The following is a 26,325-nucleotide window of genomic DNA, read 5'->3' on the forward strand; positions in this document are numbered from 1 at the left end:
TGCAAGCAACCCAATACCAATCATCATAGAAATATCAAAGTTTGCAAATGATTGACTTTTGACAATAAATCAGAAAAGATGTAAGTTTATAACAATAATATTACAGTCACGCATTTGCATTTCTATATGCTTTCTTAGAGAAAAAACAGGAAGGGGATTACAGAGATTAAGCCAGGAATGGTACATGGGTCTGTGCTGCTTATGCCAACACCATTTTTGTATTGTCACAGAGAAAAACAGAGGAGAGAATAGTTGCTTTACATTGTCAATTTTCCTAACATACCCTATTATCATATAAAGGTAGAATTAAACCTTGCTCACTCAGCTTTCTATTTATAGACAATGGTTGGAATTAAGTAGGTTTTACTTACTATCTAAACCTACATATAGCAAAGAATGTGAACCTTGGAAATTTATCCATCACTAGTGTGTTATTGAGTATTGTGATGAAATGAGATATGTCAGGAAAGCAGAGCATAATCATCTGGAGAAATTCCTGGTAAACCTCAAAGGGTAGCACCACCTTGGTGAGGTCACCTCGGTCTAGTCTTGCAGGTTGAGAAACTCACCTATGCTAGGGCTCTAACTTTTGTCAGATTGAGACAAATCTGACTTGGGTTGTCCAAAATCTCCATAAATTGCTGTATAATGTTATTCACTTACAGAAAGTATTCACTTCACTTATGGAGGATATTCCTTTCTCATTACTAAAGCTACTTTCTTGATCTCAAAATACTCTGAGCATTGAGTTTGTGATTATAAGATTGTCAGGAAAACAAAATCAGAGAAAAAAGCGGAGGATAGTCTTAGGAATATCCTCCAGACCATGATGAGGTATGAAGAATTATTCTTGAACCACAATAGAGAATATCTCTCTAGTTACCAGACTGGTTGAGTTCCCAGAGGCAGCACACTCTCCTCTGAGGAGTACTGGACAAATATTGCCAATTTCTGACTCCTGGATCTCCCTTCTCTGTGATCTAAGTTTCCTGAGTTCCTTTCATTCAGACAGTTGGTTCAGTTTCAGTAAATTGCTGCAACAGTTTTCTGTGATGTATAATATAAATGGACTAAATGGACTTTAGCTAACTTGAGCACAAAAGTGGGATTTATTGGAAGAAGCTGAGAACTGTTACAAAATTGAATGAAAAGCTGAAATCCCAGATCTTTAAAAGAATCCATGGAGTTGCCCTGAGGATGCTTGTTTCCTGGTAGGGGGAAGTAAACATTTAAATGAAAAGAAGTACCAGGCAGAGTGGCTCATACCTGTAATCCCAGATACTTAGGAGGCTGAGGGGGAAGGATAACCTTGAGCCCAGGAGTTTAAGAACAGTCTGGGCAACATACTGAGATCCTGTCTCTAAAAAATAAAAAAATTAGATGGGTGTGGTGATGGAGCTACTGCACTCTAGCACTCCAGCCTGGGCAACAGCACAACATCCCATCTATGAAAAAAAAAAAAAGAAGAAGAAGGAGGAGTAGCAGCAGCAATAATGTATGGTATTATTACTATAGAAATATGCTCAAAATAATAGGATTACAAAGGAGAGAATGGTCAATTTGTCCCGGTAAGGGGTGGGAATAAGGTTCAAGGTAAGGAAAGCCTTCACAGTGGAGGTGATACTTGAGCCAACTCTTAAAAATAAATTATTTTTAAGTAATCTTAAGAGTAGAGTTGATATTTACCTGGTGGTCATAGAAATGAATGGTACTCAAGACATAAAGACAGAGTTGTGAAGGAGTATGGCATATTTGAGGACATGAATGTCATTCCACACACCTTCAGCATGGGTTGGTAAGGTAGAGAGTTTCGTGAGGAAAATGAGACTGAGAGAAGGCAGAAGACTGATTGATCCCAAAGAATCATGTGGCAAAAAACAAACAGAAAAAAAGCTGTGGTTGTAGAAGATTTATATCAAATCCAAAAAATAAGTTTTATGGTAAAACTTCTGCAATCCAGAACTTTTCACACGTACTCATAGGGATTATTTTTCAAAGAGCAACAGTTTTCTTTCTTCTCCACTTTGACTACTGATTTCCTCACCATCTCCTCCCCACCAACCCTCCTCTTTGCCTAGACACACAAATCTACAGTGTTCCATGATATTTCATGTCCACAGTTGTTTTTTAAAGCATAGAATAAGACCAACCTTACAATGTAAACTCATAAGACTGACCAGACTTCATCTCTTTGAGAACCACTCTCTGAAAATTCTGCCCTGGGAGTAGGAGACTTTGCCAATAATAAATTGAACAATTTCCAGGAGATACTTTCCCTTATTAAGAAAAAATATTAAACCTACTTTTCTAATCCAGACTTGGCTTTCAGATATGTTCAAACTAGTTCTTCCAGCTGGAGCTACAGAGGGTAACTCACAGAGCCAAAACTGAGTATCAGACTATTCTGGACTCTTTCCCCATCATCCTCATGGATATGTAAATGTAACATGTGGCACATCCAGACATAAATAAACCTCAAGAAGGAAGAATTCTGAAGGATTTTGTCCATTCTAGAACCAAGAATCTTGGCCATAATACTCAACTAGTGTGCATTCAGCGCAGGTACCTATAAAATACACTAGAAAAGATCCTTTGCTTTTGGATTCTATTAAGTCAGTCAGTGGATTTGTTGAGAATAACTGAAACTTCTTTCTAAAATAAGAAGTTTAATACTTAAATATTTAATCATATATAATTCAGTATAGTAAATGGTGTTTTGTATTTATTTGTTGTGGATTCTCCTGAATATTTTTCTTCCTTATTGACTAAGGAATTTGGTAGGGAAAGTCCAATTAGCCCCAAAACTGTTTTTGTTAAAGGGCTTATTTTATTTTATTTATCTATTTTTTAAGAGATAGGGTCTGGCTGCAGTCTCAACTCCTGGACTCAAGTAATCGTCCTGCTTCAGCCTCCCAAGTAGCTGGAACTACAGGCAGATGTCACATTATTGCTGCCTTTCTTTTTTAAGTGACGGGATCTTGGTCTGTTACCCAGGCTGGAGGAAGGAGTGCAGTAGCTCTACCACAAAGCCCAGCCAATTTAATAGAAAATTTTTGTAGTGACGAGTTCTTGCTTTGTTGCCCAGGCTGGTCTTAAACTTCTAGCCTTAAGCAATCGTCCTGCCTTGGCCTCCCAAAGTGCTGGGAATTCAGATGTGAGCCACCACACTGGGCTCTCTTTTAGGTTTTAGAAAACCTTTTGTTTCAGCTCTCTGTGCTAGGATTCCACTTGACTTTTCAGGGCCCTTAATTCTCATGGCAAGTTTATAGGTTTTGTGTATAGATTCCTCAAAATGCAGTCTTAAAGATTTTAGCAGTTGTTTTCTACAGAAGGCTTTGTTTTCCTCCAAAATGTTCTGCAAAATGCCAGTTGCTTGCTTATTGATTGGCAGGAATGACTGAGTATTGCTGTAGTTTGCTTTCTTTCTATCTCTCCAGCCTGAATGTTCTGGGGCCACGTTGTGTCTGTGCCAGTCATGTTCTTTTTTTTTTTTCCAGTCATGTTTTTAATATGGAAAATAGAGAGTGGAAAGATTGGCTGTGTTTTGACACCATTAATATCTCTCTCTTCCCTTTTTCACACTCCTTCCCTCTCCCCAATATGTAGTAGCTCATAACATTTTGTCCAATAGAATATAACAATATCTTTGCCAGTTGAGATCGAGAAATAAAACCAAACTTACTACTTTCAATTTTGAACAGGATCACAATCAAGATCTCTAATAACGAAGGGATTTGAAAGACTCTAAGATTGTTTGTAAATTTTAATTCTGCACACCATCTCAGATCCTTATTACCTAATGCTTTTCAATTGTGGCAGTTAGCATTTTCCAAACATGGCTGCAACAATATCTTCCATTCCACATGTTCTTCTGCAATGTGACATTGCTACCTTTCCATCAAGAGGTGGCTATTTCTCCACCCCCTTGAATCTAGGAGGGCCCATGATTTTTTGACAATGGAATACAGTGGAAGTGGTGTTGTGCCAGTTTTGTGCATAGCCATTAATTAGCCTGATAATTTCAATTCCTGCATCTTAGAAGCTAGTTGCTATGTAAGAAATGTGATTATCCAAAATCACCATGCTGCAAAAATCCCAAACCACACTAAAAGGCCCTGGAGAATGAGATGTTCCATGGAGACCGAGAGAAACCAAGGAGCACTGAAATATTGAAAATAGGAGTGAATAAGCTACCTTGGAAGGCCAACCCAGAAAAGTCTTCAGATGGTATCATGAATATAATTGCATGAAGGACCTCAAGAACTTCCCAGCTGAGCCTACACAATCCACAGGACTAAGGGAGAATAAAGCTTTGTTTTTAGCCACTAACTTCTAGGGTAGTGTGTTAAGCAGCAGTTGATAATTGGAACACAACCTGTGATGGCTACAGCAGGGCCGAAGGGGAATCTTCTTTCCAAACTTTAGTTGGAATAGCGCTGTGGTTTTTGTTTTGTTTTGTTTTGTTTGAGTTGGAGTCTCACTCTGTCGTCCAGGCTGGAGGGCAGTGGCACACTCACGACCACCACAGTCTCTATCTGCAGGGCTCAGGTGATCCTTCCACCTCAGCCTTCCTAGTAGCTGGAACTAAGGCATGCGCCACTACACCCTGCTAATTTTCTTGATTTATTGTAGAGAAAAGGTCTCAACCAAGTCGCCCTCTTGCCTTGTCCTCCCAAAGTGCTGGAATTATAAACTTGAGCCACCGCACCCGGCCTCTTTCTTTCTTTTTAATCTATTATATATTTTAGGGTTCCTCAAAAGAAATTATTTAGGAAAAAGTGAATCCACCTCTTTAAAAAGTTTGATTATCACTGCCACAGGTAATTGGGATTTGTTCATATAAATATGGACCACCCTTGAGGATCATAAAAAGCATATTGTGACATCAAATCTTCCCTTCAGAAAAATATACTTAGGCCATTCTGGGTGGATGTGTATTTATATCTGATTTCTAAAACCCTCAACAAAGGGTTCCAATTCCAGTTTCTAACAGTCCTCGCCATTGATGAATTCTTTTTTTCTCAGAGACTCATAGACTCTAGACTCTGCTCTATTCTGAGCCCACCCTTCTTTGAGTTCAGGAAATGGAGCTCACAGTGTCTGTCTTGATGATCTGGACTGTAGCTCTGGAAGAGAGCAAAAACCACTTTCTTTGGTGTCATTGTCTTGTGTTAGGCACAAGATTATGAGAAAATGCATATTAACAAGGGCATACATTTTAATTAGAAATGACTTCTTTATAAAACTTGCACATCCTATGGCCCTGAGCCTTTCTTAAAGCATTTGAAGTACCCTTGCCAATCAAAACTGTTTTTTCTTCAACACTTAGCAAAGCTATATGTAGAAAGATTTCCTTAAAGGCTTTCAGCATGCTCAGCTAAGAGCAGTGTTTTTAGTCTTGCTACACTAGCGTGCTGGTTCCTTTTATCATTCAGACCATCTGTGATGAAGTCTATTTTGTTAACTCAGAAAACCTCAATTTCTGTAAGACTTTAAAATGAGGAATTAACATATTTTTATGGATTGTGCTACCATTATGGTTTTGGAGACTTCTCATTTCTGTTATTAAAAAGAAAAATCCTGCCATCTAAGCTTCTCATAAGAAACTATTTTTACATTCATAATCTTTAAAGATGCTTATGGAAAGAAGTGCTTTGAACTCTTTCAGTAAGATTTTAGCTCAGCCTAAAGCTTAACAATAATGTAATTTGAGTGAGGGTGGCTGATCCCCACCTGTCAGTGATGCTTCAAGAAGATACATAAATCACAGACAGAATCTCAACTGAAACCGGTTTAAAAATTTATGTGGCTAATAGTCATTCTTGTGTGATCTGGTTCCTTAATACCATATTACACTCTGAATACTGGGATTTTAGAGCTAGATTGCACTTTAAGAATCATCTTTTCAAACCCCTTTGTGCTACAGATGAGTAAACTAAGGGCATACATTCTGACTGGAAAGCATACTCTTTCTTCTATCCCCTCACAAAGTCAAAGTGTGCTTCCTGGACCAGCAGCATCACCTGGATGCTTGTGAGAAATGCAAGATCTCAGCCATCATACCAGAATGACTGCATCCACATCTCCTTTTGTGCAAGACCTCCAAATGATTCACAGGCACATTAACGTTTGAGAAGCCCTGCTCCATACCATGCTACTTTCTGAAAGAAGCACAGATTCAAAATCCAGATTCTCCTCTTTCGAATAAAGTGGACTTGAACAAATTATTTAACTTCTCTGGTCGTTTCCTGGGTAGTTAAATCGGGGAAAGTAATACCTATTCTGAAAGGTCACCATGGGGTTTAAATGGAACAATGTTTATACCGTTTGTGTTCAAGAATCTGACAATAGACCCCTCAATAAGTGGAAACTCCTACTCCTGCTGTTGCTGCTGCCAAGACGGCTGCAGCTACTGCAGCTGGTACTGCTAATACTGCTACTGTTGCTACTACTGCTGTTTTTCCTGCTGCTATTACTAATTCTACTGCTGCTACTGCTATTGCTATGAGTACGGCGGCCGCTACGACTGCTGCTGCTTCTGCTACTGCTACTACCGCTGCCACTCCTGCTTCTATGACTAATTCTGCTGTGATCACTGCTAATAGCCGCCGCTGCTGCTACCACCACCATAGTTATTAATATCTCAGAGAGGGAAAGTAACCTTTCCTACATTGACAAGTGTCCAAAGTGAAACTGGAGCCCAGGTCTCCTGACTGTTATTCCAGGGCAGCTTTCCCTGTACCTCATCATTTCCCTTCTGCTGTAAGTACAGCTAAGTGCTAGCGCCAACATTCGTGTTTAAGACCTTTTTAATTCTTGGAGTAAAATGTAGAAAAAGAAGACTGCTTTTTAAAGATTTCTATTTAAACCTCCTGGAACAGGAAAGTCAATTTGCTCAATTCTGTGTCTTAAATGATTCTAGCTTCTGTGGGTCTGAGTTCCTTCTAGGTGGCAGTTTCTGTTTCCTTTAACTGTGGAATATTGCTTTTCTCTCATTTTACTTCTGGCCTCCAAAAATTTTTCCACAGAAAGTTTTACTAGATCTGATAGTGCATTTGTTTTCTTAGAAAACAGGATATGCATTAAACTCTGGAGTGATCTTGAATCTTTAAAAATGAACTTCATAGCCGGGCTCGGTGGCTCAGCCTGTAATCCTGCGCCTTTGGGAGGCTGAGGTGAGTGGATTGCCTGAGCCTGCGGGTTCGAGACCCGCCTGGGCAGCAAGACCTCATCTCTACAATAAATCAAAAAATTAGCCGGGCGTGGTAGCGCATGCCTGTAATTCCGGCTACTTGGAAGGCTGAGGTGGAAGGATCGCCAGAGCCCAGCAGGTCGAGGTTGCGGTGGCCGGGAGCGGCCACTGCACTCCAGTCTGGGCGACAGAGTGAGACTCCAACTCAAAAAAAAAATGAACTTCATTTGTGTATTTCAGTCTAAGTCTTTTCAGCACTCAGTTCTATGCTTAAGTGTACTCATCTCTCCCCACTTACATGTCCTCATTTTGAATAGTTGTAAAGAAGGGAAACCCTCACTGTATAAAAAACAGAATTTTACCATTTTGCAAACAGAAATTGATATTGATTTCTTTTTTTCAGGTCCCAGAAGGACATGTAGTCCCAGTTCTTAGAACTGAATATATGTGATGATTTGAAAACAATGGTCAAAATGCTAACTTCTTAGCCTCAGACAGACCATATTCCAAAAAAGTTACAGATTCTCTGGATGGTGGAATAGCATATTTGTGTGGAAAACATGCAAATATCCTAACAAGATTTGTGAAAGCATTTTACAATTACTGATAACTAACAGCAATACATCTTTACACACTCAACTAGGGAACAGTAAACAGAACAGGGCCAGTTTCAGGCTGATCCCACAGTAGAAGATAATGCAATTCCACACGTTATAAGAAATGCCATGGCCTAATATGAATGGACACCATGAAAGTTATGCATCTGAGCCCATAAGTGGGCTCTTTGGTACCAGTAGAAGAGGTCTGGGATGACTGGGAAAGCCCTTGAGCAAGCCCAGGTAGAAATAATGCTCCAGGCTCTTGCTTTGTTAAACTCCGGTGTGTTCACATAACTCTTTGAGCTATGGCAGCCATGTTTCTTGACTTTGGTCCTCTCCCCTACCTTGGGCAAGTGAATCTTCTCTCTCTCTAATTTAATTTTTAAATAAACTTTGCTTGAAAACTTAAAAAAAAAAAAAGAATAGAAATAATGCCTCAACCTTATAGGGAGGTGAAAAAATGCTGGATTTTCCATCTCCAGGAGGACAAGACTTCTAGGTTGCTGCTAGAGTGAGTACAGCAATGGGTTTCCCAGTCTAGGGCTGCATCTTACACTTGCTCCATTTAGCCAGGACTATGCCTTGTGCTTTCAATGAACACTTAGGCATAGAAGGGATACAAATGAATCAGAAATTCTAGTATATATTTTTCAAGGCACTGCCCCCCTTACAACTATACAAATTGGCTAAATTCACAAATAAGCTGCTTTATCATTCTCAAGGAGGCTTGAGCATGACACCAAATTAGTTATGAGTCTAAGACATAAACAAAAAGTCTAACATTTCCTGAGTGGTAATATACAGGGGGTGCCAAAAAAATGTACACACATTTTAAGAGATGTTATCTGTGTATTACTTTTTGATGTTGAATTGAATTATGGTAGCCATGTGTAATTGCAAAAGTCAAACATGGCTTGTATTCATCTTTTGTTATCAATTGTATATTAAGTATTAACAATTTCAATGCAGTTTTTTCCTCCTTAAAATGTGTATACATTTTTTTTTTAGCACCTTCTGTATGCTACACTGGGTTGTCCTAAATTCCAGAGATGGTATTTCTCACTGTTGAAAGGGAGGTTCTTTATTTATTTACTTATATACTAATTTATTTTCTAAGCATTTATATAACACTAACCAAATACTGCTCTAGGCACTTCACAAATATTAACTCACTTAATATCTATAACAATCTTTACCAGGAAGGCACTACTCTTATCACTATTTTACAAAGAGAAAATAAAAGTCATAGAGAGTTTAAGTAACCTGTCCAAGATTACACAGCTAATAAATAACTGAACTGAAACCCAGGCAGTTTGGCTCTCAAGTCTATGTTTTCACTTACTGTGCTACCTTATGAGGTTATCATTTTGAAATTTTCTTTATATTTTATCTACTAGATAAATTTTTTAGCTTACAGTGCTAATGAAGCCAAGAGGGTGAATTCAATACTAAATGTGCCAATTATTGGGGGAGATCTGCATATATAATACATAAGCTATAGATTGTATTTTTAATTTCCTAGTCTTTAATTAATTATTACTAACCTTTTCAATTCACAAGACTGTAATAGCATTTTCTTTTAGAAACATATGCTAGAATCATAAACTACAAATATAAAAAGCCAGTTAAACATTATTTTAAAAACATCCTAAAGTTGCAATACCAGGTACAATTGTCCACAGCCTGCTAGAGATCATTTAAAAGAGACTGTAAGTAAATTGTTTGCCTGTTAAGCATCTCAGTGCCTCCCTTGAGCCTCCAGTCAGATCCAATAAATTGGGTCTGATAGGCTGATAGGCTTATTTCCTCCAAAATCTCATGCTGCTATTTGCGTGAAAATCTATTTCTTAGGTCAGGGATTAACACAGGTTGAAAAGTTTCCAATAGCCAACCACAAACCCAGGAATCAAAATCCCCCAAATATGAACAAAGGGAACAAAACAAAACAAAAACGTACAACCTCTCTAATCTGTAGCTAGAGTGCTTCTGAGCCATGGCACCACCCCATTGTGCCTTGGCCACTTCAGCACAGACGCCAGAGTGTTGCCATGGTGGCAGGGACTCAACTGTGAGCTGGTTTCAATACTCAACAGCTGCTCACTTCAGAAAAAGCAGGATGACAGGCCACTTCTGAATGAGTGTTTTTCTCTGGGCTTCAACCTGACCTGAATATTGTTTTCTCATTGAATTTCCTTTTATTTATTTATTTTTAGATATCAACTTTCCTTAACTTTTCCTCTCATTTGTGTTGCAGTTGGCAGAATCACAGAATTTCTTTTCCCTTCTGCTGAAAATGTTTTTTAAATAGTTCCTGAGATTTCCTGTGCTGTGCTTATCTCCCTGCTTCCCCATATTTTACACACACACACACACACACACACACACACACACACACACACACACACACACACCTGTGCCTCATTAAATGAAGACCCAGAGCAAATTCACTGGGCTGATTTACTCCAAGAAGTGTGAAGGCCCCAAGTAGCCCAAAAAACCCTTCATGACTCACCCAACAGCAGACACATTTCATTTCATTTGCCATGTGAAACTTCGGAGCTGGCATGGAAAATATGACCCTTTACTCACTTTATTTAGAACACAGCCATAAAATCTGTGTTTAATAATAAATATATTCTCAACTCACAGTTGATTCATAACCTGCATGTTTTCTTCTTTGTTTGCATGTTGGTAAAATATGAGGAATGTAAAAATATAAAAACTATTATGAATTCTGACCTCCTCTCACAGGGATTGCAGAAAAATTGTTCATGAAGCAAGACTATATTTGAGGTGAATTTTGCTCCTTCCAGCTCTAAAGGAAGTTTGGAATCATTTGAAAATGAGGTTTGTACTGCTGTTGAGTTTTTTTTAACTTTAAACAATTTGTTTACAAGTTGTTACTAAAGACTGTCAGGGAAAAATGTTTGTGGACATGGTATCCAAAGGCTGACAGAACCCAGAACTTGCTTGGTATTCAACGGAGAGCTCATCCAACATTATCCGGCACAGTGTATAATTACTTGCATGTTGGGAGCCAACAAAGGGAATGCAATCCTGTGAGTGTGTGTTTATACTGAAGAGTTGGAGAAGCAAAACAATTCAGCAGCATTCTTCATCCCCAGCATCTGGGAATAATTAATTTGCTTGCTATGGTGTATAACATGAAGTTGATAAAGTTGTCTAAAGCTCTGCATTTAGGCCATTTGCCTTACTTAAAGCTTTCTGCTTTAGGGTTTAACATTGTGGCTAATTTTAGTAAATCTTTTTATTTTTAATCCTGAAATGCTGTGACAAGGAAGAACCTTCTTGTATAGTTTCTTGATTATTTTCTTTTCGGTCTTATTTCCAGTGTGTTCAGGAAGCTGGCACTCACGTGCCTCATTCCCTTCTTTCTCTGCAGCGTAATGCTGCAGGAAAGAGCTCGCAAAAGCAATGCCCAGAAAATATAGCTGGGTTTTTTGTTTTGTTTTTTCAGTAAACACATATTTGAGTTCTGAAGAGTTCTTCTGGAATACAAAGTGTGTTTTTGTTCCATTTTATAAATTTTAGGCCAGGATACTGCAGATTGTCACATGAGACTCTCAATCTAGTATATACGGAAAATACTGTGACAAGTTTTGATAGTTTATGTTAGATGCTATATTCTCTGGATTGAGACTTTTAGAAAGAAAGCACAATTTATATACAATGTCCTCTCTATTAAATCTAACAATTCAGTGGTATAAGGGGCTTATTAATCCCAGAGGAGTCTCCTCCAGGTTCTCATTGAGGGGTGACAGAAGGAAACACACTGTCAAACCGACCTTAGTCTGTTCTGTTTAATTTGGGATTTCAGAATATGACCAAGTGTCTTATTTTTATTGGCTGAGTGCTCCAAGCATTTAACAGTGCAAAAGTTTTCTATAACACTTTTGAAAGCTCATATTTTATAAAGCCCAGCTATTTTCTTTTGAATCCTGATAAGAAACAGGCTGAGGAACTTCTCGAATACGGCCAGGCTGAGACACTATCTCATCCTCCTGTCTTTTCTTTAAGCTCAGCTCCACACTTTGATAACTGTTTCAAATTGTGTGTGCCCTATATTTCAGCTTCTTTGGACTAAATAGTCATGTGTCTGTCCTTCATGGTGAAAAACGATAACTTCTGGAAAGATTTCTGTTTATATGACAGTTGTATTCACAAAGAGGAGCTGGCCTGGGGTCCAGTCTTCAGATGGGCACACTCACTGTTCTGAGGCAGAAGACGCTCACTCAGAGTTGCTGATTCTTCACATCTACCTTTACATTCCCAGTCTCTGCATGTTGTAATGGTTTCCTGTTCCCTCTTTCAGAGCCTAGAAGCAGGGACTGGTTCTTACTATTGGTGACTAAGTTCTTATGTCATAGCTCCCAAATGCTTGAGCATGAGCCAGTGACTGGAAGGACACTCGTTGGTCATGAGTTTTCCCTAATCTGTCTTCTGATACTAAAAAAAAAAAAGTAAGCCCCATGAGTACAGGGTCCTTTCCTGTGCTGTTTACCACTGTAACTCACCACCTAAGAGGTATGTGTTATTTCCCTTTTATAGACAAGTGAGCTAGACTTTGGGTGTTCTTGTCTATATTCTCCCATAGACAGGGAAGTTATATGTGGTGAGGAGATCTAGGAGAGGTTAATGGAAGATGTGGGGCTAACCTGAGCCCTGCCAGTCATGGGTAATTTGACTGAGGAAAAGAATGACATTCTAACAAGAGTAAAGATGAAGATGAAGAATGAGCATCATGTAGTTTGGAACAGAGTCCAGACTGTCCTGAATGGAAAACAAGCCACAGATAATAAGATTGTACACGAACAGATTGGACAAGATCCTTATTTTGCTGGTACTTGGTATGTGTCTTAGTCTGATCAGGCTGTATAACAGAAAACCATAGACAGGGTGACTTATAAACAGTAGAAATTTTATTTCTCACAGTTCTGGAGGTTGAAAAGTTCAAGATCAAGGCACCACCAGATTCAATGTCTGGTAAGGGCCCAACTCCTTGCACGTAGACAGGCCTTCTCTCTGTGTTCTCACGTGGCAGAAGGGGGTGAGGAAGTTCTATGGAGCCTCTTTTATAAGGACTCTAATACCATTCATGACAGGTCTGCTTTCATGACCTAATCACCTCCCAAAGTCTCACCTCCAAATGCCATCACACTGGACATTAGGAGTTAACATATAAATGTTTGGGGGGGAGGGACACAAACATTCAGTCTATAGCGTAACATAGTCTAAAGCTTGCTGACTTCTTGGCTTCCCACTCACTTGATGCCCCAAAAGACATATTTGCCTCTTTGAATTTATATCCTTGTTCTTTTTGGCTCCACACGATGCTTCCTAGTAGACTCAGAAACTGGACGATTGTACTCATGACTGCTAGGCATGTTTTCTTATAAGAAAGATTCTCTTCAAATCTTGATACACAATCTACAGGGTCTTCAAGCATAATCAGTCAATAGCTTTGAATGTGAAATGTAGTCTTTGTTTTCTTCAAGAACTCAGACTATTGAGTTATGAGGTTTCATAAGGAGCAGAAGCTTGGCTTATTCGAAATTTCCAACTCTATTAAATATCAATTGGCTTGATATAAATATTGTATGACACTGATTCTACTATGAAGTCCTACTTTTTTTGATAGAGACAGTCTCACTGTGTTGCCCAGGTGGGTCTTGAACTTTTGCCCTCAAGTGATCCTCCCACCTCAGCTTCCCAAAGTGCTGGGATTCCAGGAATGAGCCTCTATGCCCTGCCTCAAGTTCTACTTCTTCCAATGGTGATAGCTTATGCCCACCATGTTAACTCTGAGTCATTTCAACTGGAGAGTGAAAAATTGATAAACAATATGTGTATATGTAAAGCACCTAGTTCAGGACCATGTGACAGGTGTTTAATAAATCATAGCTATAATGGATTATCATTATTCATGGATTCCATATTTTAAGAATTTGCCTACTCACTAAAGGTTATTTGTAATCCCAAGTCAATACTCATGGTAGTTTCATGGTGGTTCATAGACATGTACAGAGCAGTGAAAAATTCAAGTCATCAAACATATATATTTAAGGTTGAACAAGATAATTCTATGCATTCTTGTTTTAGCTCTCTTACTGTTAACAAGTTTCTTTTTTCAGTCTATCCAATGCCATGCTTTTCACATCTTTGTTGGTTTTTTTGGTGATTTTGCTTTTTAAAATGGCCCCCAAATGTAGTGCTAAAATGCTATATAGTGTTCCTAAGCACAAAAAAACACCTTGTGGAGAAAATATGTGTGTTAGATAAGCTTTGGTCAGGTGTGAGTTACAGTGTTTTTGACCATGAGTTCAATGTTAATAAACCAACAATATATATTAAATAAGTAAACAAGGCATCTTTAGCAGAAACACACACAAAATATGACTTTTTTTTCTTTGCTTTATTTTATTTTAAAGATGTGGGGTACAATTCAGAATTAGGTAGATACACGGTTATCGTACAGGTAAAGTCTGGGCCTTCCTTTGGTCCCCACTTTGCCTGGTTTGAGATCAGTTATCCTTATTGGTGATATGTGGTCCACGTGCTTCCCCTGGCAGTGTCCCGCTACTGCTAATCCCTTTCTTATAGTATTATGATTAGCGTTCAGGGTCCACTAATGAGTAAGAACGTGTGGTACTCGGTTCTTGTATTGATTAGTTCATGAAAATGTGACAAGAGGCTTAGAGAAATCGAATCCTGTATATTCCATAGGAGCAATGGTTCACTATTTTGCTAATACATTCCCAGTGACTTTATAGAACATACTAGTATGAATAATGAAAATCTACTATATTTATTGAAGTTGTTCAAGAAGGCAAAACTGTGTGCAAAAGCAAAATTGCTGCCTAAACCCAATCTATTAAGAATGTCAATAATTAGTTTGTTTATATTTTTATGTATGTATTTATTTCTTAGAGGTGGGATCTTGCTCTGTCACCTAGGCTGGAGGGCAATGGCATGATCATAGTTTACTGCAGCCTTGATCTCCTGGCTTCAAGTAATCCTCCTGCATCAACCTTCCAAATAGTTGGGATCACAGTTATCAGTCCCCATTTCCAGCAAGTGGGGTAATGATTTCATAAGGTTACTTCAGGTCCCACATTATTTCCTCTGCTTCCACCTGACCTGTTTCTTAAAGTGGTATCTCTTCATGGTCTCCATTCAATGTAATGTTTCTTCAGCGCTTGCCTAGGGCACAAAACGAACAATTCCTGCATTTGTCCACCATTTGCTAAGCTTGGCATGAAGTCAGACCGCCCACTCCCATCCCTGTTAGATCCAGAGGCCCACCTGAGTGATGAAGCTCTCAGGATGGAACTCTCAAGACTGCCTCACAGTCCACTATCCTGGGGTGTTTGTCCATGGATGATCCACAACATCACTGAATTTCATTACCTCATTTCCTACAACTGAGCATCTACCATCCGATAAACCCAGTCTTGTTTTTTACTCTCATAGGAGAGAGAGATTCATAAACAGATGCAATATAATGAGGTCAATGATGTACAGAGGATGCTGTGGGAGTGTTAAATCCAGCAGGAAACCTTCTCAGAAAAGATGGTATTAGAATCTACCCTTGAAGAAGTAGGAATTAGTCAGGCAAAGAGGGTGAAGCATGTATAAAGATGTTTCAGATAAATGGAACAGCATGAGCAAAGGCATGGCAACATGAAACATCACAGATTAAAATGGAAATCACAAACATTTGAGTATTGCTGGTTATAAAATGTAAGAAGAGAGGTGGGAGGTGAAGCTTACTGAGAGATCTGTCATCTGGCACTACCCTTTATGTCAGTGGCAGAAAGCCAATAACCCAAGATATGTGGTTGGGTTTGAAATATACAAAGACCATTCTGATGTCTGTCTGGAGAATGAATCTAAGGGATGCCAAACTACGTTTTTTAAGTTTTCCCACTAGTCCTAGTGGGCAGTGTTGAGGTTTTAAACTAGGGCAGCAGAAGGACTGGAGATGAGAGATTAATTCAAGGAATATGAAGTCACCAGGCCTTAGTGATTGTATTAGTCAGGATGGGCTAGATTATGCTACAGTAATAAATGATCCCATTTCAGTGGCTTAATGCAAAAGTTTATTTCTCAACCACCCAAGCATCTTTCCAAGGCAGTTTCATGAGGGGATGACTATTATCCAGGCTGTATTCAACTTAACAGTAGAAGACAGATGTTTCAGGTAGAGAATTGAGAAAGAGCTTTTCACTATTTTAGCCCAGAAATACATGATTTTCATTCACACTTCACTGAGCCAAACAAGTTGTTTGCATCCACTTAACTGGAAGTGGGGCAAGAAGTATAGTCTCACATATGCACAGGAAGGAAAGAAAAATTGGATATTGGTAGGTGCTGGTGGTGTCTGCCACGGCCCAAGGTAATGGTAGAGTAGAGATGGAATAACCACCACCATAATGATAATGTGCATGATAGATGGAGTTGTGAAAGGAGACTATGGTAAACCTCGGTTCTCTAGCTTTGGTGCCAGTCAGTAAGACAGGAAAGGATGGAGGAAGAGCCAATTTGAGGGGGAAATGATGGATTTTGGACCCGTGATACATCCTAGGGTAAGTATTATATACAGAGATGAAGAGCAAAGTAGAGCAAAGCTGAAAACAGATATAGCGTTTGAATAGTTTAGAGGGGGCAGCATCCAAATTATGGTCATGAGCTGCAGGCAAAGCAGATGAGTAACCAGGAGAAGTTGTTTGGGGAAGAATAGAGGCTGGTGCTAGACTATTCTCCGCATTAAGTACACATTTGCCTAATGCTAAATCTTAAATGTGTCATTGAATGCCTGACACTGCTCAAAACTTTAGTTGGTGGTAAGATCCCTGGTATTCCATCCCTCTTTATCCATTCGTCCTTCCTGGGGCCAGTATCTTTTCCCATAAACAAGCCTTTTAACTGGAGCCTGGCACATGTTGGCAGCTTCTGTTCACTTTTTACCCCAAATCTGATCATACCTTGGAATATCTCCTTCCTGACACTAGCAAAGACTATACCATAAGACAGCTGCTACATCCTTTAGACTCTGCTTTAGACACTTGCCTCAAATCCAAATTGTCATGCAGGAAAGTTCCTCTAAACCCCATCTTGAGCCCCTGTACACAAGTCTTTGCCTGGCCCTTGCTCACTAGCATTCCTGCCATCTCAGAGAGCTGTGATCCCAGCTTGTCTCAGGCTAAGGCCTAACCATGCCCTTAGCATTTCAAGAAAGTCAATAAAAACAATGGTTTTGCATGTTTTTCCCTATAAAGTAGTGTGTCCTTACCAATAAAGGACGAAATTTCTCTGAGTTTTATGGAAGGGAAGATGGATGGCATTATATAGGAACCAGCCTGGAAGCATTAAGGCAGTCAGTGGAGAGATGACTTTGTGTCCAGTTGGACATGGGACTCCATGTGCAAAGTCCATACTACAAAGGGATCCAGACCAGGTAAGAAAGAAGTGCCAGGAACTTTAGGAAATAGATTTGAGTACATTTTCATCCCCACCACAACAGGAAGAAGCTGAAAATCCAAGATCAAGTCTGTAAGGATTCAACCGTTCTCATCTAATTTTATGAATCGAGATTCGGAGTCCAGGGAAATGGAGGGGCATCATGGCTTCAGGAATGCCAAATGACAGGGTCAGGTTGAAGAACATTGTTCCAGAAGTACCTGTCTGAGTAAGAAAGGGCTAAGATGAACAGAATCCTGCCTCCCCTACCCTGGTCATAGGAAGATGGGCAGAAGAAAGCAGCAGGGAAGAAGAACCCTGTTAAGGACCTGAGGCAGAGCAGACCTTCTCTAACTCAGGCAAAACTTTGAGAACCAGGCATAAGAGGATCGGGTAGGAAGCTTGGCTGTCCCAGAGGTCCCTCAAAGGCAACCCTATCTAGCAACCCCTGAAGGCTTTGAGCCTCTCTTTGACCCCTGACAACTGCTTCTTCCAAGTTCCCATTCAAGTTCCCATTTGTACCTTGGATAAGAGTGGCTACCCCAGTTCAGTATAACCAATGTGCTCAGGAAAGGCAGCCTGTCCATGACCAGAAACTGTCTGAAAAATCTGTGATAAGGGTGGGTTATGGGTAAGAGCTAAGGAGAAACTCTGTGATAACTGCCAAAGCTGATATTCTGTTACTCATTCTAAAAGATGAACATGTCTACACAGTGTCCCAAGAGTGTTCAAATTTACACCATTGCTTAATGCAATCAAAAGGGGTAACAAATATTAAAATACATTTTATATTGTGACACTTTGAAGAAATGTGAGGTATTAAGGCTGTTTAAAAACTAGTCAGCCCGCGGGTTCGAGACCCGCCTGGGCAGCAAGACCTCATCTCTACAATAAATCAAAAAATCAGCTGGGCATGGTAGCGCACGCCTGTAGTTCTGGCTACTCAGAAGGCTGAGGCGGAAGGATCGCCGGAGCCCAGCAGGAGAAGCTGCTGTGGCCAGAAGCGGCCACTGCACTCTAGTCTGGGCGACCGAGTGAGACTCCAACTCAAAAAAAAAAGCTAGTCATGTAAAAATAAACTTTATATCCCAAATTTATGGGCAGCACTATGCTAAATGTCTTATGTACATTATTTTGTTCAACTTGTCATAATGGTAGAAAGTAGACACTATTATTATTTGCATTTTATGGAAGAGAAAACCTACCTCACAGAGTATCTAACCCTGGTCATGTAGCTGATAAGTGGCAGAGCTTGTGTTCAAGCCCACATATATGTTAATCCAAAGAATCCCCTGTGATATCAGCCACATTTCATGACCATGTACTTTTCCCCAAAGACTGAAAACACTACTGTGTCTCTGTTTCGACATCCAGCTGAACTATCTCTTCACTTATTGGCCACAGAGCTTAGTCCTGTGTTATCAGCTATGGCCTCTGCATCAGCCTAAGAACAGCCTCTGGGGGATGTTGAGGAAGGCCTGATTCTAGAGGAGGCTGCCTCCCAACAACAAGCCCACAGGCCCCATGCTCTGGGCCTTATCTGGCAGCCCTCACATTCCTGCTAAGCACCCCAAGCAGGACACATTCCTGGCTGGGTGGAGGGAAGAATTCCTAGCATTCTTCAGCCAGTGTCCTCCAGGAGCTCCTAAACTTAAGTGAGATGGAAGGGGGAAAAAACCCTCTCAATTTTTAATTTGAAATTAATCTGAGTTAAGTACTGCTCTCCAAGCCATGAAAAGGAAAAAAAGAAAATGACTCAGGATCATTGAGACATGTACTTGTAGTCAGAAACTCAATAGTCGCTTTCTTAATAGTCTCTGAGGCCTGTGCAATCTTTGTATTTGACCTTCACTATTGACAGTCAGGGTTGTTTGTCATTATTATACATTACCACAATCTTAATTTCAGTTATACTTTGTAAATAGAACAGTCCAGATGTTTGTATGAAGATTTGCTCTCTGTCACAATAGCAGATATTACTTTTATAAATGAATTTATACTTTACAATGCTTTGTCACTTACATTATCTTGTTTGACTATCACAAGAAATCTACGAGGTGGGTATCATCACAGTCATACATTGTTTAACAATAGGGATACATTCTGAGAAATGCTTCATTAGGCAATTTTGTCATTGTGTGATCATCACAGAGAGTACTTACACAAATCTAGATAATGTAGCCTACTACAACACACCTAGACTATATGATATAATCTGTTGTTCCTAGGTTACAAACCTCTAGAGCATGTTATTGTACTGAATGCTATAGGCAATTCTAACACAATGGTAGGTATTTGTGTATCCAAGCATATTTACGCATAGAAAATGAACAGGAAAAATCCAGTATTATAATCTTATGGGACCATCACCACATATGCAGTCCATCCCTGACTGAAATGTTGCTATGTAGTACTTGACTGTATTTCCATTTTATAGAGAATAAATCTGAGCTGACAGTTGAGGTAATTTGCCTGTTGTCAAGCAGCTGGTAAGACAGAGGTGGTCTGTGATCAGGTCTTGACTTCCCTCCACCATGTATTACTCAAGACCTCCCTTTATGGCATCACAGATGCTGCAGGGTGGTGACTGGGAGTCTGCCAGTTAGTGGGTAACATCTGACTCTTCCTCAAAGAGAGACTGGGGATTTGGAGGGCCAGGCCATGGCAAAACTGGGTTTCTGGCTAGGGCAAAAAGTCAGGATGTCCCTGTAGCAGCAAAGTGTGAAACAGGAAGGGCGATAAAGCATCTTAAGAAACCGAATCAAAAAGTCAAGCCAAACACCTAACCAGTGACTTTCAAGGTATGAACTGGTAGGCTACAAGCATTCTCCTAATGTTTCACAAACTAATACCCACATATGTCTTTTCTTTAGATCTTAATAGCAAATGGTCCTTGATGCCCTGGATTTTCATTGTGTTTGTGTATGTGTGTGTGTCTAAGGGCTACTTACTAATAACTGCTGAGAAGTTGAGTTAGTAATATTTCGTGTTCATAAATAAAAATTTAGCACATAACTAAGTCTATTGATGGCTTAACTGAGTATTCACCTGGCTTCCAGGCATTATGTAGCAATATTTGCAAAGTTCCCGCTATGAACATGCATGGGCAGATTGTTGAAATATTCTGTTTTTGGTAAGTTTGCTTTATAGCAGCATCAGTGCTGTATTGAGTTAGTTGTACTTTTCAATGGTTTCTATCCCTTTTTTTAAATTATGAATTACACTTCATTTCCCTTCATCAGCATATATTTTGTTTGAGGTGGATTGTTTGGTTAACCCTACAGAAGGATAATAATGCCTATATATGTTGACCCAATTTATATAACCTATAAGTTATCTATGACAAAAGTTTAAAACAAATATGGTCGCAGTACACACAGGAAACATCCATACCAATGTTGATGGCTAAAGCAGATAGTCACATAATTCTCACAAAATATGTTTTCACAGCAACATTTTACTGTTACCAGGGAATCCTTTGAAGAGCAGTAAAGATCAGAGTATGTGAATCTTAGCGCCTTTTGCCTTGCCTAGGTGGACCTTGGTCAAACAAGTTCAAGAATTCCTGGTCAGAGAGGGAGAACTTGGGTTCATTTTGGTGGATGGCGAGAACTAGAGAGATCAGAAGAGTGTGAACATTTGAAGGAAGCCTGGGAGGCAGAAACTGGAGATATTTTTGGTGCTGAAGAAATGATTCCTGCAGTGTCTCTTCAGATGCCTAAGGCCTGGGACGTGAATAGAAAAGGAGCATTCTAAAAGTGAACATGTCCCCTAGGACAATCTGTTTGTGCACTATGAAAAAGTGTTCTGCCAGGGGCAGATGAGTGTTAAAATTTAGCTGTCTTTCACTGACTGTGAACCCTAGTGCTAAGGAGGAGGAACTTTTTTGTAATGTGTCTACCTCTACAGAATACCTTTTAGTGAGTAAATTTTAAATCTATATGTGCAATTCATATAGGTACTCCAGAAAGTCCTGGGACACTGATTTTGGTGAATATACTAAAGGTGGCTCTCCTGCTGTCAACCAGAGAAAATAACTAAGTATCTCAAGGGTATCAAAAAGTCATTGAAATAGACTTGAAACTTAAAGGAGAATCCAATACGGTGCTCACATTTTTGGCAAAGTCAGAACATAGGGGAAAAAGAGCCTAGGTACAAAATAAGATCTTTCTTCTGCATCTAGAAATGCCATCAAGAAAAACCTTCCAGTGCTGCAAAAAAGGCCATCTAGAAGGAAGAATCCATGGAGAAGTGTCTTCCTGTTCTGAAAATCTTTTAGTTTGAATTGAGGCAAGAGGAAAGTAATTATTATTAAGAATTTAAAGTTCCTTAGATTAAGGCTAAAATAGAGCTACTCTCTTCAAATAGGAATCTATCTTGGAATATAATTTCACAAATACTTTATTTATTTATTTATTTATTTATTTGAGTCGGAGTTTCACTCTGTCGCCCAGACTGGAGTGCAGTGGCCGCTCCCGGCCACCGCAGCCTCGACCTGCTGGGCTCTGGCGATCCTTCCGCCTCAGCCTTCCAAGTAGCCGGAATTACAGGCATGCGCCACCATGCCCAGCTGATTTTTTTTTTTTTTAAATTGTAGATATGAGGTCTCGCTGCCCAGGCGGGTCTCAAACCCGCGGGCTTAGGCAATCCACTCACCTCAGCCTCCCAAAGGTGCGGGATTACAGGCTGAACCACCGAGCCCGGCTCACAAATACTTTATTATAAGCTTTATACCATGGTTAATCATTGAACATGTTGCACTTCATAAAGTGATAATTGTCTTAAAGTAAACTTTAGTATATAGTAAGACATCACTGAAGATACAGATGTAAAATAATATTTAGTTTGGCTCCTAAAAGTTATTTATTTTGGTTTCTTGCTTAGTGACTATAGAGAAGGATGAACTGACATTGTGCTATATTTCACAAACATTTTCGTGACTGAGTTGCCATGTTTGTTTCAGAATTCAGACCTGTGGTGTTTATTTTATTTGATTTACTCTGGGAGACTGTTTATTTGGCATGAATAAAGCCCATGTCTCTGACATATCAAGTCATGATGCTACGGGACCATACGATTAGGAAGTTCCCACGTAGGAGTTGTCAGGTTGTATGAGATGCATTATTTTTGTTTCCTAGTGATTTATCAGTATACAAAAGACCAAGCCATTGTTTTGCTGGAACAGTAGACAGAAACCACATTTCTGAAAATTTTTTTTTTGTAAAAAAAAGATTCCCCACCTGTATTCACTGGGATTTAAATTCCCAGGGACGATAGACAAGTTCCATAACTTGCTCCCTTAAGTTATAGATGGGCAAGCCTACAATAGGCATTGTTTTTCTCAGTTCTTAACATGACTATAAGGCCTAAAGATATCCAATACAGAAGCCTTTGGGGGTAAAGCCAAAATAGTGGATGAATGCAGTTTTTCTTTTCAAAGACCCAGATGAAGTAAGAAAAAGGAAATATGTAAAAATAATATTCACTATCATCTTTTTATCCCAAGACACAGTAAGATATATTCTGTTCCCTTTTTGATATGTAAACTGGGGCCAACATTTTAGAATAATAAAATCGTAACTAGCACTTTAGAGTTTATAAACACATTCCTATACATTAGCTTATTTGAGTTCCAAAGTAGCTTTTATTATTCACGCCATTTTTTTCAGGATTTTGACTTTCTTTTTTTTTTAATTGTGATAATTAAAAAAAAATTTATTGGGTCAGGCATGGTGGTTCATGCCTGTAATCCCAGTACTTTGGAAGGCCAAGTTGGGAGGATTGCTTGAGTCCAAGAGTTCGAGAACAGCCTGGGCAACATAGTGAGACATTGTTTCTACAGAAAAATGCAAAAATTAGCCAGGCATTGTGGCATGCACCTATAATCCCAGCTACTCAGGAGGCTGAGGTAGGAGGATCACCTGAACCCAGGAGGTTGAGACTGAGGTGAGCTGGGATCACACCACTGCACTCCAGCCTGGGTGAGAGAGGGATGCCCTGTCTCAAAAAATAAAAATAAAAAATAAAAAGTTAAGGAAAAAAAAATTCCCTCTATCCAAAGATCTGTTGACCTTTGTGCTACCTTTTATATATTTCTCTACATTTTACTAAAGATAAATACCTAACTTTATTTGTCCTTAATATAAACATATTTTTTACTCAGAAGAAATTTTTCCATATCCTTAATGGCTCATTATTTTAAATTGTGTATTTTTATGTATTAAAACAATATTAAGCTCATTTTAATACAGAGAACACTGAGTCTTAGGCCAACTGACTCACTCAAGGAAATTCAGCTAGTAAGATGCAACCTGGATTCCAAGCCTCAAGAGCTTGGACTCTAAAGCCTAAACTTTGCATTATCAGCATAATCTAAAGCTAATGGTGTCCTTTTTTTTTTTGAGTTGGAGCCTCATTCTGTCACCCAGACTGTAGTGCAGCCTCGACCTGCTGGGCTCCGGCGATCCTTCCGCCTCAGTCTTCCAATCCAAGTATCTGGAACTACAGGCGTGTGCTACCATGCCTGGCTAATTTTTGATTTATTGTAGAGATGAGGTCTTGCCAAGTTGCCCAGGTGGGGTTGTCCTTTTTTTACTTGACCTCCAACAACAATTCAAGCTTGTTTAATCAATCCCCAAATAATGGAAAATTGACTAGACTATAACATCAATATCATATTTCGTAGTTCAGAAAGACTTTTGACTGCTTTGCTGTTTTTAATAACCCACATAAATATGAAAAGCTTGACAAAACCATAACATCTCCAGAAAGTCAAGGTAACATTAACCTGAAATCAGGTCAGGAGTTTTTCCCTATGCCCTGTAATGTTTACATCACAGGTTTGTGTACCTGATAAGTTTTAGACCTTTGTCATTCCTTTAATAATCTGTTTACTCTAGTATTTATATTTTCCTTTGGGTTAATTTTGTTTCCCAACAGTCTTTCATCTCCCAGCTCCCAACCCCCATCTTTAGCTCGGCCTAACATTCCAGTTTGTTGTCCTGAGGTCCTAGTACCTGAAGCAAGGATCTTAGAAAATTTCATGTCTCTTTACTATTGAATTATTTTTGTTTTATTTGTTTCTGCTGGGCACAGTGGCTCACGACTATAATCCCAGCACTTTGGGAGGCAAAGGCAGGAGATGGCTTGAGACCAGGAGTTTGAGACCAGCCTGAGCTACATAAAAAAACCTTGTCTCTACAGTAATTAAAACAAGAAAAAAAATTAGCTGAGTGCAGTGGCACATAGAGGCTAACACAGGAGGATCGCTTGAGCCCAGGAGTTGGAGGCTATGGTAAACTGTGATTATATTCTACTGCACTTCAGCCTGGGCAGCAGAGTGAGAGCCTGACTGAAAACAACAACAAAAAAATTTTTCTGGTAAATTTCTCAGCAGTAATAAAAGACCTAAGACAGAGATTCTTAGTACAAGTCTAAAAATTAACAAAAATATATGATTTTTAAAGAAAATGATATTAGCTACTAGTCTACACATGGATTTGGGTCATTAAATTATTTAACAACTTGATTTTAAGGTCAATCTCAAACCAACACTAACAATGTAATTGCGCCAAGAGTCTAAAGGCCTGGAGCAAAACCACAGCTAAGCTGAATCTTGGGCTATATTTCAGGCTTGGCAGACCTAAGGTAAAAGGGCAAGACATTCATCATCTGAACCTTTGTCTAGAGCACATTGAGCATATTAATCCCCTACAAAAAAATTACTGTTGTTCACTGTCCCCATTCAAATTCAGGTAAAAGAGCTTGAGAAAACTTTTTTCCCTCCAAATGTTGAGGGATTTGTCCTTCTTTTACAGTTGTTTATCAACCAAGGATGAAGAAGCTAAAAGGAAAACTTAGTTCGATCTTGTGTCTTCTTTATAAACCCTTTCACTGGGTTAAGGAGAGATCATCAGATGGGAAAAGAAAATTCTGTTTCTAGTGGTGAAGAGACTCCAATACAAAGACTGCCTAAAACAATGTGTTGCCCATTTAGATGCAGAATTCCGCCCTTCTCATTCTCAGTGTCCCTGGGTTTTACCCACATGCCTCTCGCTGCTCCACACTCTTTTGTTCCTCAAGTTATTGAATCTGAAGATAAGTGAATTACATTAAAGGAAAGGAGAAAGGGAGTGGGGTCCTGAGTTTTATTTTCCTTTTTCACCATTAGTTACGATTAGCCTATGACTTAAAACAAATCTTGCAATGTTAGGTAAATTGAAATTCTGATTTCCATCAGTAGATTTGGGGATGGTGGAAAGAAAGGAGGTGGACACTTAAAAATGCATTATTGCTTCTGATATTATAATTTCAGAGCCAGTTTTGCATAAAACAGGAGGGAGAGAGGAATGAAGCCTTGGAGTCTTTAATAAGATCACTGGACACTAGCAGTCAGATCTTCCTAGGGTTCTTCTAAGAGTGGGCCACTAGGTAGCCGCTAACAAGTGACAAGTCCTAAACTTATACTCTTTCAGAGAACTGCTCATGCAGAAGTGCTGTCTAGAGGAATCGTGAGGCTATTCGGTGAGAAAGACAGTGGCTATAATGAAAACAAAACAGTAGTCTGAAAGTCAAGAGCCATGGGACTTGAATTCTATCTCTACTAGATAGAGATACAACTAGTTATAACCTAACTTTGGAGAAGTCATTGAACCTTATTTGTGAAGTAGAAAAAATGACATTGCTCTGCTTTCTTCCCAGGGTGGTCGTAAATATCAAATAAGATAATGTGTATGCATACTTTATGACTGAAATGATTAGGCAATGGTCTAAGTAACTGCTAAAGTGCCTTCCAACAGCACAATTCTATGTTAATGACAGGCTTGATGATCTGAAACCTGACAAATTTATTTGTAGAAAATCTGGCTTTGCCAGAAACACTGATAGGCCATTTATAGTCAACCCTGTTGTTCTTGGGAAGTTAAAACTAATATGGTCATAAGGTACTAAAAATGGGCTTTTTAAAAAATTAGTTTGTACCTGGAAGGAAATACCTAGCTTCTGCATGAACAGTAGTGGGATAACAGGGGAGACTATATCATATTATAAGGAAGA

General features: G+C 39.2%; 1 protein-coding gene across 2 annotated transcripts in view; it reads left to right on the forward strand.

The window, feature by feature from the left end:
* Window positions 1-19,857: 19,857 nt before the first annotated feature.
* EHBP1 (EH domain binding protein 1) overlaps window positions 19,858-26,325 on the forward strand; it is a 373,913-nt gene continuing 367,445 nt past the window's right edge. Inside the window, exon 1 of one of the 2 annotated variants that reach the window (XM_021705885.1) lies at window positions 19,858-20,072. The gene's annotated coding sequence lies outside the window, so the exon portion shown is untranslated. The remainder of the gene's footprint in view (window positions 20,073-26,325) is intronic. The other variant, XM_021705883.1, reaches the window with a different exon arrangement.

The sequence above is a fragment of the Carlito syrichta genome, unplaced genomic scaffold (assembly GCF_000164805.1).
Source record: "Carlito syrichta isolate Samal-C Ts95f unplaced genomic scaffold, Tarsius_syrichta-2.0.1 Scaffold314798, whole genome shotgun sequence".
Taxonomy (NCBI): Eukaryota; Metazoa; Chordata; class Mammalia; order Primates; family Tarsiidae; genus Carlito; species Carlito syrichta.